Source organism: Carcharodon carcharias, chromosome 7 (genome assembly GCF_017639515.1).
Source record: "Carcharodon carcharias isolate sCarCar2 chromosome 7, sCarCar2.pri, whole genome shotgun sequence".
Taxonomy (NCBI): domain Eukaryota; kingdom Metazoa; phylum Chordata; class Chondrichthyes; order Lamniformes; family Lamnidae; genus Carcharodon; species Carcharodon carcharias.
Genome location: NC_054473.1, coordinates 57,649,160 through 57,666,489, shown reverse-complemented (window position 1 = coordinate 57,666,489; position 17,330 = coordinate 57,649,160). Strand labels below are relative to the sequence as shown.

General features: G+C 48.3%; 1 long non-coding RNA gene across 3 annotated transcripts in view; it reads left to right on the top strand.

Moving 5' to 3' along the window:
- The window catches only part of LOC121279584, a 100,523-nt gene that overhangs the window by 64,460 nt on the left and 18,733 nt on the right, over positions 1-17,330 (top strand). The window contains exons 3-4 of one of the 3 annotated variants that reach the window (XR_005943442.1): positions 15,021-15,287; positions 15,387-15,545. This is a non-coding gene — a long non-coding RNA (uncharacterized LOC121279584). Of the gene's footprint in view, positions 1-15,020; positions 17,151-17,330 lie in introns of those variants that run through there. The other 2 variants (XR_005943440.1, XR_005943441.1) reach the window with 2 other exon arrangements.

Sequence of the window (17,330 nt, the reverse complement as noted above, 5' to 3'; positions counted from 1 at the left end):
GCTGCTCTCACTCCTGCTGCTGATAGTGGTGTGTCTCTGTCTCTCGCCCCCGCTCTTTATTCACTCTCTGTCCATTCTGTTGACACCCAGGGTGGATCCCGCTCCTGCTGCTGATAGTGGGTGTCTCTGTCTTCCTCCCCGGCACTTTAATCACTCTCTGGCAATACTGTTTTCACCCACGGCTGCTCTCACTCCTGCCGCTGATAATGGAGCTCTCTGACCCTCTCCCCTGCTCATTATTCACTCTCCCACTGTGCTGTTGTCACCCTGGGCTGCTCTCGCACCTGATGCTGATAGCGGTGGGTCTCTGTCTCTCACTCCCACTCTTTATTCACTCTCCCTCCGTGCTGCTTTCACCCAGGGCTACTCTTATTCATGCCGCTGATAGTGGGGATCTCTGACTCTCACCCACGACCTTTATTCATTCTCTCTCTTTTAATCCAGGGCTGCTCTCACTCCTGCCGCTGATAATGGGTGTCTCTGACTCTCTCCCCCAAACTTTATTTACTCTCCCTCCATGCCGTTTTCACCCTGGGCTGCTCTTGCTCCTGACGTTGATAGTGGGGGTCTCTGCCTCTCGTCCTCACTCTTTATTCACCCTCCCTCCATGCTGCTTTCACCCAGGGCTACTCTCACTCATGCCACTGATAGTAGGGTTCTCTTACTCTCTCCCCTGCTCATTATTCATTCTCTGACCGTGCTGTTTTCACACAGGGCTGCTCTCGCTCTTGCCACTGATAGTGGGGGTCGCTGACTCTCTCCCCGGCTCTTTATTCACTCTCTGTCTGTGCTGTTTTCACCCATGGCTGCTCTCACTCCTGCCGCTGATAATGGAGCTCTCTGACCCTCTCCCCTGCTCATTATTCACTCTCCCTCTGTGCTGTTGTCACCCTGAGCTGCTCTCGCCCCTGATACTGATAGTGGTGGGTCTCTGTCTCTCGCCCCCGCTCTTTATGCAGTCTCTGTCCATTCTGTTGTCACCCAGGGTGGCTCCCGCTCCTGCCGCTGATAGTGGGTGTCTCTGTCTTCCTCCCCGGCACTTTAATCACTCTCTGGCAATGCTGTATTCACCCACGGCTGCTCTCACTCCTGCCGCTGATAATGGGGCTCTCTGACCCTCTCCCCTGCAATTTATTCACTCTCCCACTGTGCTGTTGTCACCCTGGGCTGCTCTCGCCCCTGATATTGATAGTGGTGGGTCTCTGTCTCTCACCCCCGCTCTTTATTCACTCTCCCTCCGCACTGCTTTCACCCAGGGCTACTCTTATTCATGCTGCTGATAGTGGGGATCTCTGACTCTCACCCCCGCTCTTTATTCACTCTCTCTCCATACTCTTTTAACCCGGGGCTGCTCTCACTCCTGCCGCTGATAATGGGGGTCTCTGACTCTCTCCCCCAGTCTTTATTTACTCTCCCTCCATGCCGTTTTCACCCTGGGCTGCTCTTGCTCCTGACGCTGATAGTGGGGGTCTCTGCCTCTCGTCCCCGCTCTTGATTCACTCTCCCTCCATGCTGCTTTCACCCAGGGCTGCTCTCACTCATGCCACTGATAGTGGGGTTCTCTTACTCTCTCCCCTGCTCATTATTCATTCTCTGTCCGTGCTGTTTTCACCCAGGGCTGCTCTTGCTCCTGCCGCTAACAGTGGGGGTCTCTCTCTCCCCCGCACTTTATTCATCTCTTTCCGTGCTGTTTTTACGCAGGGCTACTCTCGTTCCTGCCACTGATAGTGGGGCTTTCTGCCTCTCTCCCCCGCTTTTTATTCAATCTCTTTCTGTGCTGTTTTCATCCAGGGTTGCTCTCACTCCTGCCGCTGATAGTGCATGTCTCTGTGTTTCTCTCCCGCTCTTTACTCACTCTGTCTCCATGCTGTTTCACCCAGGGCTGGTCTCGCTCCTGACGCTGATTGTGGGGCTCTCTGACTCTCATCCCCACTCTTTATTCACTCTCTGTCCATGCTGTTTTCACCCATGGCTGCTCCCGCTCCTGCCGCTAACAGTGGGGGTCTCTGACTCTCTCCTCCTCTCATTGTTCACTCTTTTTCCATTATGTTTGCACCCAGGGCTGCTCTCGCTCTTGCTGCTGAAAGTGGGGGTCTCTCACTCTCTCCTCCGCTCTTTATTCACTCTCTGTCCATGCTGTTTTCACCCAGGGCTGCTCTCGCTCCTGCTGCTGATAGTGGTGGTCTCTGGCTCACTGCCCTGGTCCTTTATTCACTCACTTTCTATGTGGTTTTCACCCAGGGCTGCTCTCGCTCAGGCCGCTGATTGTGGGGGTCTCTGTCTCTCTTTCCCGCTCTTTATTCACTCTCTCTCAATGCTGTTTTCACCCAGGGCTGCTCTTGCTCCTGCCACTGATAGTGGGGGTCGCTGACTCTCTCCCCAGCTCTTTATTCACTCTCTGTCTGTGCTGCTTTCACCCAGGGCTGCTATCAATACTGCCGCTGATAGTGGGGATCTCTGACTCTCTGCCCCGCTCTTTATTCACTCTCTTTCTGTGCTTTTTCCCCCCAGGGCTGCTCTCGCTCCTGCCGCTGATTGCGGGGGCCTCTGACTCTCTCCCCCACTCATTATTCACTCGCCCTCTGTGCTGTTTTTACGCAGTGCTGCTCTTGCTCCTGCTGCTGATAGTTTGGGTCTCTGACTCACTGTCCCACTCTTTATTCACTCTCTGTCCGTGCTGTTTTCACCCAGGGCTGCTCTCTCTCCTGCCGCTGATAGTGGGGGTCTCTTACTCTCTCCCCCGCTCATTAATCATTCTCTGTCCATGCTGTTTTCACCCAGGGCATCTCACACTCCGGCCGCTGATAGTGGGGATCTATGACTCTCTACCCCGCTCTTTATTCACTCTCTGTCCATGCCATTTTCACCCAGGGCTACTCTCACTCATGCCGCTAATAGTGGGGGTCTCTTACTCTCTCCCCCATTCATTAATCATTCGCTGTCCATGCTGTTTTCACCCAGGGATGCTCTCGCTACTGCCGTTGATAGTGGGGTTCTCTGGCTCTCACCCCCACTCTATCTTCAATCTCTTTCTGTGCTGTTGTCACCCAGGGCTGCTCTCGCTCCTGCAGCTGATAGTGGAGGTCTCTTACTCTCTCCCCTGCTCTTTATTCACTCCCTCTCCCTGCTGTTTTCACCCAGGGCTGCTCTCATTCCTGCCGCTGATAGTCGGGATCTCTGACTCTCTCTCCCGATTTTTATTCATTCACTTTCTGTGCTTTTCTCCCCCAGGGCTTCTCTCGCTCCTGCCGCAGATTGAGGGGGTCTCTGAGTCTCTCTCCTGCTCTTTATTCAATTTCTTTCTCTGCTGTTTTCACCCAGGGCTACTCCTGCTCCTGCCGCTGATAGTGAGGGTCGCTGACTCTCTCCCCCACTCTTTATTCACTCTCTGTCCATACCGTTTTCACCCAGGGCTGCTCCCTCTCCTGCCACTAATAGTGGAGGTCTCTGACTCTCTCCCCCGCTCTTTTTTCAATCTCTTTCTGTGCAGTTTTCACCCAGGGCTGCTCTCGCTCCTGCCGCTGAAAGTGGGGGTTTCTGTCTCTCGCTCCCGCTCTTTATTCACACTCTGTCCGTGCTGTTTTCACCCAGGGCTTCTCTCGCTCCTGCCGCTGATAGTGGGGGTCTCTGTCTCTCGCCCCTGCTCTTTATTCACTCTCTGTCCATTTTGTTGTCACCCAGGGCTGCTCCCGCTCCTGCTGCTGATAGTGGGTCTCTGTCTTCCTACCCGGCTCTTTAATCTCTCTCTGGTAATGCTGTTTTCACCCATGGCTGCTCTCACTCCTGCCGCTGATAACGGAGCTCTCTGACCCTCTCCCTTGCTCATTATTCACTCTTCCTCTGTGCTGTTGTCACCCTGGGCTGCTCTCGCCCCTGATGCTGATTGTGGGGCTCTCTGACTCTCTCCCCCACTCTTTATTCACTCTCCCTCCATGCTGCTTTCACCCAGGGCTATTCTCACACATGCCACTGATAGTGGGGTTCTCTTACTCTCTCCCCTGCTCATTATACATTCCCTGTCTGTGCTGTTTTCACCCAGGGCTGCTCTCACTCCTGCTGGTAATAGTGGGGGTCTCTCTCTCCCCCGCACTTTATTCATCTCTTTCCGTGCTGTTTTTACGAAGGGCTACTCTCGCTCCTGCCGCTGATAGTGCATGTCACTGTGTCTCTCTCCCTCTCTTTATTCACTCTCCGTCCATGCTGTTTTCACCCAGGGCTGCTCTCACTCCTGCCGCTGATAGTGGGGGTCTCTGACTCTCTCCCCTGCTCTTTATTCACTCTCTGTCCATGCTGTTTTCACCCAGGGCTGCTCTCACTAATGCCGTTGATAGTGGGGGTCTCTGACTCTGTCCCCCGCTCTTTATTCACTCTCTCTCCATGCTGTTTTCACCCAGGGCTGCTCCTGCTCCTGCCGCTAATAGTGGGGGTCTCTGACTCTCTCCCCCACTCTTACTTCAATCTCTTTTTGTGCTGTTTTCACCCAGGGCTGCTCTTACTCCTCCCGCTGCTAGTGGGGGTCTCCGTCTCTCGCTCCCGCTCTTTATTCACTCTCTGTCCATTCTTTTGTCACCCAGGGCTGCTCCCGCTCCTGCTGCTGATAGTGGGTGTCTCTGTCTTCCTCCCCGGCTCTTTAATCACTCTCTGTCAATGCTGTTTTCACCCACAGCTGCTCTCACTCCTGCCGCTGATAATGGAGCTCTCTGGCCCTCTCCCCTGCTCATTATTCACTCTCCCACTGTGCTGTTGTCACCCTGGGCTGATCTCGCCCCTGACGCTGATAGTGGTGGGTCTCTGTCTCTTGCCCCCGCTCTTTATTCACTCTTCCTCCATGCTGCTTTCACCCAGGGCTACTCTCACTCACGCCACTGACAGTGGGGTTCTCTTACTCTCTCCCCTGCTTATTATTCATTCTCCGTCCATGCTGTTTTCACCCAGGGCTGCTCTTGCTCCTGCCGCTAATAGTGGGGGTCTCTCTCTCCCCTGCACTTTATTCATCTCTTTTCGTGCTGTTTTTACGCAGGGCTACTCTCGTTCCTGCCACTGATAGTGGGGCTCTCTGACTCTCTCCCCCGCTCTTTATTCAATCTCTTTCTGTGCTGTTTTCACCCAGGGCTGCTCTCGCTCCTGCCGCTGAGAGTGGGGGGTCTTGGTGTCTCTTCCCCGCTCTTTATTCACTCTCTGTCCGTGCTGTTTTCACCCAGGGCTGCTCTCACTCCTGCCGCTGATAGTGAGGGGTCTCTGTGTTTCTCTCCCGCTCTTTACTCACTCTGTCTCCATGCTGTTTTACCCAGGGCTTGTCTCGCTCCTGACGCTATTGTGGGGCTCTCTGACTCTCTCCCCCACGCTTTCTTCACTCTCTGTCCATGTTGTTTTCACCCAGGGCTGCTCTCGCTCCTGCAGCTGATACCTATACCTATTTTATTTACCCCAGAGTGTGCTTTACCTCTCCCAAAGGTGTCCTGGAACCATATCCAAAGTGGTACTTTACGTCTCCAAAGGGGTACCCCTGGCTATCGAAAGGAATCCACCAAGTTCAGGCCAGCTCTTACCTGGTCTAATCTGCACACTCTGGGTTTCACACTCTTGGCCTACCAAAGTCCCACTTCAGTGTAGACAGCTGCTGATTTAAATGGCAAGCTGTATCTTAAACTGTGCATGCATGAACCCCGGCCTGTCTCCTATCCCGCCTCCATGAAATTAGGAAATGCTGTGTCCGGGGGCGGGACTTAGGATTTTTGTTCACCACCACCATGGGAAAAATCTGTGTCATAATGTGGGTAAGAATAACCTGAAAGAGATCTCGGAGTTTTAATCAATTTGCTGCTAAACATGCTCAACCAATGCAGAGCAACAATCAAGAACATCAATAGGCATTGTTCTACTTAGCCAAAACAGTAGAATAAATGTCACTGTGATCACACTGCTCAGTGCTCTGGTAAGATCATACCTTGATTGCTGCATTCAGTTATGGTCACAAAAAGAGAATAGATATGTTCTAATAATGGAGGCAATGCAGTGTCAGGGTCTGGCAGCTTGGGATTATCTGTCTGTGAGAGAGTTCGCCTCAGGAATGGCCTTGTAGAGGAATATAAAATTTTTCAGGGTTAACATGGAATTTTACTTGAAATGAACCTGTGGAAGTGTAACTGGGGGCACATATCCGATCTGGTGAAAGATAACTTTTGGGCAAACATTATGAAATAAAACCTTCTATGTAAATAATGATTAATTTATATAATACATTTTCAGGGAACGAAGTGGAGGCAGAAACCTGCGAATAATTTAAAGAGCAGTGGGATGATACTGTTAGTCACGTCCTGTCCTTCATTTCTTTATTTCTCTTGGTTGACTATGCTGAACCACTCCAAATATTCCATTAAATTCTGCTAGTCTTGTGAAAAGAAAGAACAATTTACTAATAATGCAATGTTGAGCCAGCTTCTGTTGGAAAGTAAGTTACCTAATATATCTGTTCATGTCATTATATTACATTTTATAAAATTGCGATATTAACAATATCTGTTAGCACTGATTTATAACCCCCAAAATTTAGCCAGTGGTAGGGTGAAAGCAGAGACAAGTGTTTGCGGGATATGGGCCTGGGAGAAGCCTGGGAATGAGAGGCTTTGCCAAATTTAACTGCAGGACCTCGTTATCATATTTTTTTTACTCTGTTTCCCACCTGACAGCTAGCCAAGCCAGATTGAGAGGCTGGGCAGCTGCTGTTTGGGAAAGCCAGCAGTCAAAGGTCAAAAGCAGGGACATTTGGGGATGGTCCCCAGTGACCAAGAAACATCGCAGTTTGGTGGAGGGGTGGGTGGGGCTGCAATCAGATTAATAGTCGGAAGGGGAAGAGACAGGAAACATTGCAGGTTGCTGAGGAGGGAGTTGGACCAGAAATCAGGAGGGGTAGGAGGGAAGGGGTGCAGGGAATCATTGTGAGTTTGGAGAAGTGGAATGGATGATCAAGGCCGAAGATTTGATTGAGGGAATGAAAACAGAAAGTGCTATGAAAACTCAGCAGGCCTGTCAGCACCTGTGCAGAGAAACAGAGGGCAGAATTTTCTGCCTGTCAGGCGGGTGGGCCCGACCCAATCTCTGGCGGGCGGGGAGCCGATCCCCGCCGAAGAAGCGGACCCCGCCGCCATTTTACGTGGGCGGGCCAATTAAGGCCCGCCCAGCGTAATGTCTGGCAGGAAGCACTATGCGCTTCCTGTGTGGGTGGGGGGGATTGCCCAAAAATGAGAGTGCGCTCTTCGCGCTTGCGCACTAAATAACGCACATCACTCTGAGGCTAAGTGCTGCCTCAGGGAGATCGCTTACACTTTAAAAAATATTATAAGTAGGAAAAAAAAATTCCCTAACATGTCCCCCTCATGTGACAATGTCACATGAGATGGGACATGTTCATAATTTACATAATAACTTTATTACAATTTTTAAAATCCTACATGAAACCCCATCCCGCTGGTGGATGAGGTTTCATGTTTTCTCTATTCCCTGCTGGGGCTCCTGGCCAACCCGCCAACCTTAAGGCTGGATGGGCATGTCCTTTAATTGTTTAAATGATCCTGTCAATGGCCTCAATTGGCCATTGACAGGTTGGCGGGCCCACGGCTGATTTTGCAGTGCCCCCGCCTTCCTGAAAATTTAAATGGGGTGGGGTGATGTTGGGGGTTCCGCCCGATGTCATCCTGCATCATTTTACGCGACGGCAAGCGGGCCCCGCCCCCTGCTCGCCGATGGCAAAATTCTGCCCAGAGTTAACATTCATGTTCTGTTATGGACAGGAGAGAGAGGCAAAGTGGACTCCTTTATCTTCTTGCTGTCTATCTGTAAGCAGAAGTGTTTTAATTTTTGAAATAGGCTGTGGCCTGTTTCCCCAATCCCTCTGTGTATGATGTCAGTTTTAAAAGTGACTGGTTGCAAACTCTCTTTAAGGTTAATCCATAAGTATAGTTTATTCCTCGATCCAAACCCAGGGGATGATCACAACCTCATACATACACAGACACACAAAAAGAAGAAAGGAAAAGGGGGGTTTTGCAACAATGAATAGCTTAAAAGAAATCCAGATATGGATGTCAGTTCACGTGATTGTCAGAGTCCAGTAAGTGTTCCTTCAGTTAGGAATTGCAGTTCAGACAGGTTCAGTGAGCTGGAACTAGGAGTTGCAGGATTCCTTCAAAGTTGATGATGACACATTGAGGTGAGGTTGGTTACACAAGACTTGGTCCGCTCAGCAGGCTATGGCAGTAATCTTCTAGAAAACCAGGCTTTGAGGAGGCTTAGACTTAAGGCAGGCTGTTGGTCAGCTGCGGTGCTTGCAGGCTGGATGTTAAACAGCAAACTGAGACTAGAAATGTAATAATAACTTTCCAAAGGGCCAGAAGACTAGGTCATGCGATGTTGCCCTTAAATAAGTCAGTGGCAGGTTAACAAGCAGTTTCTGTGCCTCTGGTCAAATCCATTGTTCAATTTTGGAGATAGATGGTGGCTATTAGTGCTTCTGCAGGTAAAACGGGTTTCGATGGCTCTCCCTTTGTTATAGCCCAGGGTGGAAACACAAATTATATGTTGGTCCCCAGTTTCGTTGATTATAGTGTCCTCACAATGATGTGTGAGATTCCACAAGAATGAGGGTTGAGCTTTTGCCCTGTAACCACTGTTGGAAATTTCCAGAAACTATAGTCAACTTGTAAATCATGTGATCTGTAGCAGCCACTGTTTGGTTCAACAGAGTCCATTTTTTAAACAGGCAAAAAGTAAGTTTTGATTTAAACAGTTTATAATCCCTTTCAGTCTTATGGACATGACAAGTCCAATATGATGTGTCTGCACTGAAGAGAGGAAGAAACGTGGTGGCTTTTACGCAGTTGAAAATGGAGGGAGGGTCAACTGGAACAGAAGGGAAGGTCAGGGAGAGATTAGAGGCGGTGGAGCTGAAATAACAAAGATGTCATGAAACAGTGGCAATGGGCAACAGTAAAGAAACAAAGCATTGGTCCAGAATAGGTGTGAATAGCAGAATAGAGGTCAGGTATGTGTGAAAGCAGAAAAAACATAAGGACAAGATACAGACTGGCACTTAGGGGGGAAAATTCAAAATGGAGGACAGACTACATGGCCTGAAGATGTTGAACTCAACATTGAACCCAGAAGGCTGTTAAGTGCCTAATTGGAAGATGAGATGTTGTGCTTCCAGCTGGTGTTGGGCTTCACTGGAAAATTACAGCTGGCCAAGGACATAAATGTGAGCATGAGAGCATGATGGTGAATTGAATGGCAAGCAACCGGAAGGTTGGGGTCAAGCTTGAGCACTGAGCAGAGGTATCCTACAAAGCAGTCATCTAGTCTGCGTTTAGTCTCCCCAATGTTGAGGAGACCGCATTGTGAGCAGTGAGTACAGTAGACTAAATTGAAAAAAGCACAAGTAAACCATTGCTTCACCTGGAAGGAGCATCTGGGGCCTTGGACAGTGAGAAGGGATTTTAAAATTAAAATGTAGACGCTCGGACATACTGTATTATGGAAGAAATTTGAAGCAATGCTGCTGAATTTCATTCAACAGCAGCAATTTACAATTATATAGAGCCTTTATCATAATAAAACCAATTCAGGAGATAATAGGCCACATGACCAAAACTTGGTCAAAGTGGTAGATTTTAAAGAGTGTCTTAAAGAAAGAAAGAGCAGGAGAGAGACAGAGAGATTTCAGGAGATTCCAGAGTTTAGGGGCTTAACAGCTGAAGGCAATGCTGCCAATGCGTGGAGCGGTTAAAATCAAGAGTGATCAGGAGACCAGAATTTATTTAATACAGTAAATGCATCACTGAAAATATTGGAAAGTTTGAAACATATGAGAAACTATGGGCGAATTTTCCCTTCTGGAACTAAGACTCAGGCCGGGGGTGGGTCAGGGATGGGGAGCGTTTCCCACCACAGAGTCCATTGGGAATTTGTGTGGTATCGTGTGTGACCTTGGCCTCATTAATTATGTTGTCGAGGGTTTCCTGATGTTTTGCCTGGCGAGGCGAGCTAGATGGTGTGCCCCGCCATCATATCCAGGCACCAAATTTATAAACAACCTACACACTGATTGAGGAGATGGCCAGAAGAGGACAGGGAGCTCCGGCTCCCAAATACAGCAATGCCCCCCTGGGTATCCTGCTCGATCAAGTGAAGGCCAGGAGGGACGTCCTCTATTCAAAGGTTGGGAGGAGGAGGCTGAGCAGGGACACGAACCCTGCATGGGAGCAAGTCTCCAGGGCAGTCTGTGCCCAGGGCCCCCAGCAGAGGACTGCCCAGCAATGCTGAAAAAGGATGAATGGCCTCATCCGCACTGCCTGGGTAAGTGAACCCTCAGTTGCTGACACTCACTTCAACGTATGGTGCAGGGGACATTGGCCTCAGTGGCAATGTGGTAATAGCCCCACTGCAGGTAAAGAGGTCAATGTGGCTCCCTCGCCCTTCTATTCAGAGAGCTCACGTGCTGTCTGGAGGGAGGTGGTTCTGGAGGGTGAAGGGGCTCAGGCGTTGAGGGCACCTGCAAGCACCGCTAATGAGGTGCCTCTCTGAACCTTATCCTTATATCTGCATGGACTCAGTGCTCTGGAGGGTGCTGGCCCAGGACCCTTGTGGACAACCTGCAGTGAATCAACCACATGGCACACAATCCAGTGGGTTATTTGTAAGACTGGAAGTACGGGAAAGATACATGAAACCCAATTGCTCTCAACCCCAGCTTCTCTCTTTGCACAGGAGAAGTGAAGCCATAATAGAAGCGAGAGGGAGAAGATGGGAGGGGGCTGGCCACACTTGAAAAAACTGACCGACATCGAGGAGCAGACAGCCCAGCTGACAGGGGTGGAGCAGAACAGATCCATCAGAGATGGAGAGATTGGCTTGTGGCCTCTATCCAGTAAGGATCCATGCATGTCAGAGAAACCTCAGGGGCAAGGGTTCCTCCTTCTCATGCAGACACTCGCTCTCTTCTAGCTCACGTACAGGTGCCACCAGGAAGAGGACAAAGCCTGAGCTTGAGGAAGCCCTGTCCGGCATGTACACAAGCCCGGAGAGGAGTGAGGACATTGTTGATGAAGGAAGTTCATCTGTAGAGGCATCACAGCAGATACCTGCACCTTCCACCAGCCCTGTGATACATACCTCAACGGGTATTAGTTCTAGTTTAGGAAGGGTCTCACATTCTGGTGGTCACTGTGCAGACACAGACAGTGCCTGCAGCAGGAGGGGGCATGGTCAGCCAAGCTCACTGGTACTTGGAGGACTGCTGGGGAAGAGGCATCTGCAAGCTTCTAGTCTAATGACAGGCCTCTGGAATTCCAAGAAATGCTGGAGAGGCAGCAAGAGACAGGGAAAAATCAGACAGAGGTGTCACATGCCCTCAACATGATGGTATATGAGGTGGAGCAGTCTGTCCGCTTGCTGGCTGATGAAGTGGTGCCAACCTGTTCACACATGGAGGTCTCCATGGGGAGGGTAGTGAACTCCATGGACAGCCTGGTCCAGCAGATTCTGCCAGAGATGTGCACAGGCCTGCACTCCATCGCTGTGGCCATGGGAGAGCTTCTTCAGTGGCTATGCGAGATGGGAACAAGGCATCTTGATCTCCCTCCAGGTGCCCTTACCCCTCAAGGAGTCAGGCAGCAGCCCTTGGGCACCAATAGGGAGGAGGAGCAGCTGTTGCACACATCCTGGGACTTCCACTCACGGCTCTCTGAGGGTGCCTGTTTCTTCCAAATCCGCTTTGCCAATAACCCCTTCAACTTCATCCTCTGTGATTGCAGAGGGAGCAGCTGCTGCATAGCAGCACAGCCAAAGTAAGCCGGGACCCTCCAGGACTCAGGTGTCCCGAGAACAGCTGCCAAGGTCCATACCAGCTCACAGAATCTCTCTCTTTCCCCTACCATCCCAAACTCCCCTGCACCCCTCTTGGCCTGCATATCTGCCCCATCTCTTCGTTCCTCTCCTCTCCATCTATTGCCAACCCCTTCCCCACCCCACCCATCCCAAGCACAGACCCTCGCCACCAACCAGTACCTCCTATAGCCTTCCACTTGCAACTTGAAGATCCAAACTTTGAGAGAAGTTGCTGGTTGATGATCGGGGCCCTAGGAGAAGCTGCTGGTTGAAGATCTGAGTTCTGTGAGATGCTGCTGGCTGAGGATCTGAGCCTGGAAAAGCTGCAGTGCCAAGAACAACCAGCTCCTGGAAGCTGCTGCACAGAGAAGATCCATATGGTTGATGCTGCACCCACCCACTGCTGCACGTGCTGTTCCAGGTCTGGTCACTGGAAGCCTCCATCTTCTCCTCATCTCCGAGAGCTGCACCAGGCCTTCTTAAGGTAAGTGCTAACATGTACTTGCCATATTGGTCCAGATGTGTCCTGGACTGGTATTTTTTCCTGCTGGCAATGCGGACAATTGGCCAGGGGGTTGGTGGGGGTTGGGGGGGGTTGCAGCTCTGGTCAGGCCTTCATCTTCATCCCATTAGCAGGATGTAATTCCGTTCCACGCTAGCCTCTAGTGGGAACTGTGACCTGCCATGGTGGGTGGGAGCAGAAGACCCCGCTGTCATTTTACGCCAGTGGGAAACCAATTTTTTAGTTCCCGCCACAATGTTCCCCCCTGCCCGCCATTAAACCCACCATGCTTCAGGGGTGGGGGGGAGGTGGGACCACTGGACAATTCCACCCTATGATGCAATTCCCTAAACATAGATGTATGATCCATAAAATATAGATTAGTCAGCAGCCAATGCCATTAATTTAAGGAAACACTGTTTGACACATGTAAAGGCTCAGTACTCCCAGAAACTGCATAATAAACAGTTTAATTATTTCTCTGGACTTCTACCATGGTTTCCTAAAAAAACAGGATTTTAGTCCCATTAATTAGTGTGAATTTGAAACTTTTACAGCTTTTTACAACCGATAAATAACCTTTGTGGTAAATTCACTGCCTTGTTTTCAGCAGGAAAATAATTAAGAGGAAGTAAAATAAGCATTGGAGCTATAAATTAAATGGTGTTAGTCTACAGGATACAGCACAAAAGCCCAGTTAGGAAATATATGTAAGTGGGCAGAACATGTTGGACAGAATTTAATTTAGCCTTGTGTAAAGTGCTTAGGAAGGAAAAATAGATGATTTGTATATTCTATAGTGTTGAAATAATGAAGGATGAAGCTCAAAGTTATCTAGAAGTCAACAAAGCCATAAACCGTTGAGCTGCATAGCCAAAATAGTAGAATGTAAGTCAGAAGCTATAATGATTCATCTTTATAGTGCTCAGGTTAAAAACATTTAAGTAGTGCTGAGTTCCGTTTGCCAAGAAACAAGACAGGGGGTTGTACAGAGAAGAGCCGGATCCTTAAGTTGAATTTTCCCATGAGCTTCAGGACTCCATGTAAGGACCAAACGTGAGTCCCAGACTGGCCAGCAGCTCAGGAGCCTTGGTAGCCCCACTGGGAGAGGTGGGTGTTGCTGAGGCAACTCAGAGAATATGAGGGTGCCTCAAAATGGAGACGGTGTCAGAGCCTTTAAAACAAATAAGAATTTAAGAGGGAAAAGGCACTAGAATCCTTGGATTGGAGGAAAACCCCTCACATGGACCATTGGGGCCACAGGGGCATTGTTTGCTGCCTACAACTCTCTCTTTGGGGATGGATCACCTGGCTCCAATGGCCCCTTGGACAGCCACAGGGAAGTCACCTCCATAAAGCTGGTGGCCTCTGCATGCAGAGGAAGTCTGTTCCACAGCTGCCAATATGCCAGTGAGCATGGAAAATCACCCTTAACTGTGGCCTTAATTATTTCAATTGATTGCCTACCTCAATTGTATGGACAGCAGATCTGAAAGCCAGCCCATCCTTGGCAACTTCCAAGGTGGCAGGAATACATCAGGGAGCCATCCTGTAGGGGGTGGTGGTGTGTGTCAGCTTCACCTCTGACTTCTGAGCGGTCCGAATCGCTCCCACTCCCTGGGTTCAAGACCTTAGACTTATTTGGGGGTTGTGACAAAGTGCAGCAGACAACTGGTTTTGGTGCAAGAAAAAAAAGTGTATTGAAGTCACACATGAATTTATAAGATTAGGATTACACTGAGATTGTACAGACCTACAAAGCACACTTAGATAAGAATGGGGAACACATAGCATACTGAGGGAAAATCACGCTACTAATCCCCTTACCCTTGTCCCACCCCCAAAACCTAACTAAATTGAACTAGGAGGTCAGAGATCATGCTCACCAACCAGGGTTCCTTGACAGTTCGAAATCCAGCCAGGTAAGCCGGTTGCAGTTTTGGGGTACACACTTTGTGTCCTCTGGGGCCTGCCATCCCCATGTGGTTCTGGTCTGTGGAATCTGCGAAGGTTCTTCAGTTGGGTGGAGGGCGTGGTTGTGGGTGGTCGATCTTCGTGGAGGGCTGCAGTTGCAACCTGGTTGTCTTCGTTTGAGCCTGCCACCCTGTGCCCCTTGCCATGATGTTGCCTGCAGGCCTGCAAACCTCCAGATCACCTCCCTCCACTTGGCTCAGCTCCCTGCTTAAACTCTGCTTCAACCACTCCCAACTGCTCACTGCCCTGTGTCAGCTTTCAAAACTGCTCACCCTTCCGTATCCCTGCCCAAAACTGCCTCCCCTTCCTAACTGCTGGCCCTGTTATACTTTTTTTTCAAATTTCTTATCTGAAACCAAGTCAAGGTTAGTTCTTTGTCTGATTTGGGCTTCTTCAGGTGATTGTTGTCTCATTGTTTTTAATGGGCTTACATCATGTTTATTATTGTCTTCCTGCCCCCGTAACTAGTCTTGAACTGAAAACCATTGTAATTGTGGAATATTGATGGGTTCGCATAATTGCATTGATTGTTGTCTTCCTGCCTTAATAGCGATTATTTATGCAAGATTTTGATGGGCTTTAGTTTCATGTAAGATGAAGTCTTTCTCTGGGTTGATTGTTTTAATGGGAAAAATGCATGTCTCCTCTCGTTGTCTGGTTTCAGGTAAAAGTCCAAAAGTCATATCCTTGTTGATGATATGAAAACTGTGGGAATTTTGAGAACCCTTCAATCCTGGCATGGCTTTCCGCTATTTTCCTGGATCACCCAGCCTCCTAGCCCACCATGGGGGCTGGGGACGTTCAGTCCCTCATGTGAGCGGTCTGACTTATGAGAGAAGATTGAAGACACTTGAGCTTTCCGATACAGAAAGAATATGATTCTGAGATTTTTTTTGTGGAGGTGTACACAGTTGTTAAAGGAATGGAGAAAGTAAACACAAAATATTTCTTTAAATTCAACTTTGGGTGTAAATCAAACAAGTGAAAGCTAACTTTAGGACTCATATAAAGACATTTTTCTTCACACAAGGAATGATCAACATATGAAATGAGCTTCCAGAAAGACTAGTGGATGCAAAAAGCTTGGAATCATTTACAAAATAAATGTAAGCTCCAAACAGAAACTTAAGGATTTCCCTGGATGGATGAAATAAGATTGGTCAAGTGGCCTTCCTCATCTATTTCCCTGGTATGTAGCAGTTCATTTGTTCATTATCACCATTGACTTAGTGGGGCCATTAGCATTGCTTTGCTTCTTCTCTGGCTTTCTTCAAGCCTCTCTCAGTCCATATCTCAATGTTATCCACTCATCCAATTTTTCTTCTACATCTGTTTTTGCCCTCAATTTCTCCTTTGATTGTTGCCAGGACAAAGCTGTCAGGTCTTTGTTTCTAAAGTTCGTACTTAACTACCTTTCTCTCTCTCTAACTGTACTTGATTCCTGACCTTCTACTCTTGATCTAACCCACTCATTTGTCTATCTGTCCACCCAGCTGATTCTGAGCATCCTCCGCCATACCCACATTTCAAAAGCTGTTAGTCCCCTCTCATCCTCTTTCTTCAGGGTCCAACTCTCACATCCATAGAATGCAACTCTCCACACTAGTAACAGCACAAGATATTTTTTCAACTTCATGCTGATGCTTCTAAGCTTCCAGACCCTGCTTAAGATACCGGTCATGCTTCTCACCATTGCTAATCTAATGTGGCTTTCATTCTTTGATGTAACTTTGGTGTGTATCATTGAACCAAGGCACTTGAAATTGTTTATTGCCTCTAGCTCAGTGCTTCCAATTTTGACTTTTCCATTGTCATTTAGAGCCATAACATTGGGCTTTGCCTCATTCATGTTCAGTCCAAAAAGACTGACTGCGTCTTTTGACTAGGTCTGCCCTAATCTTTTAGCTCTCTTTTTGTCCTAGCTATGAGTGCAGTGTTGTCTGCATACCTGAGGCTTCGTATGCTACTACGTCCTCTGTCTGGGAACTCTTCCTGCACCATCCTCATTACCTTCTCCCACACAACATTAAACAGCCTGGATAACAGAAGCTGTAGCAGGGCTAAGTAAAGAAACAGAAAATATTGAGTTTTATAGCATATAGAATAGGAAACAAGTCACAACCAGCTAGTGTAGGGCATTAATCCATATCTAATGGGCTACTATATGCAATTTGGTTGTGATATTTAAGGAAGGACACCATGGCACTGAAATAAAGGCAGCAAAATGATGTTTGTTTGAGGCTTGGATTCAGATACCGGAACCACAAAGTGAAGCGACAAAAGCTTATTTACACTAGGGAAGAGAGATTTACAAAGGATCTTATTGAGGTAGTCAAGGTGTTTAAAGATATTGGCCAGTTCAGTCCTGAGAAACTGTTTACTGATCGCAATAAGAGAATCACAATGAGAAGCCATTTGATGAGTGAAAATGAATAGGCAGATCAGATCTAACTACCATACAGAAAGTGATAGATGTTTAGAATAGACTGCCAGGGAAAGATTGAGAGCTGATAGCATAAGAGATTTTGAGCCAGTTTGGCAAGAGAATCAGTTGAGGGATTTAGGTAGTGAACTATTTACTCAGAACTCTAGGCTGGTCAAATGGACGTGGATAATCTTCTTGGACAGCTTATTACTCAGGTGGCAAAGTTATTCCCAACATGTTAAAATTATCAGTGATGTTCCATGGGAAAGAGGGATTATATATTTTAAGATAGACATGTAAAATTACTTGTGTTTTTTGTACACAAAAAAAAAATTAAAAATCAATAAAGTCATAAACACTGATGTAAAACCAGACTTTGTAATGAAATGGGTTTTGATGCATCTCCTTTCGCCAGCTAGCTCAAGACTTGAAAGGTCATAGTAACAAGTCAAGACAGTGTTACTGCTGACTCAGACTGATACCTCACAATGGCCAGGGCTTGTCAGGACTCACTTAGTTCTGGTGGCTCTCATAATCAACTTTGCTTCG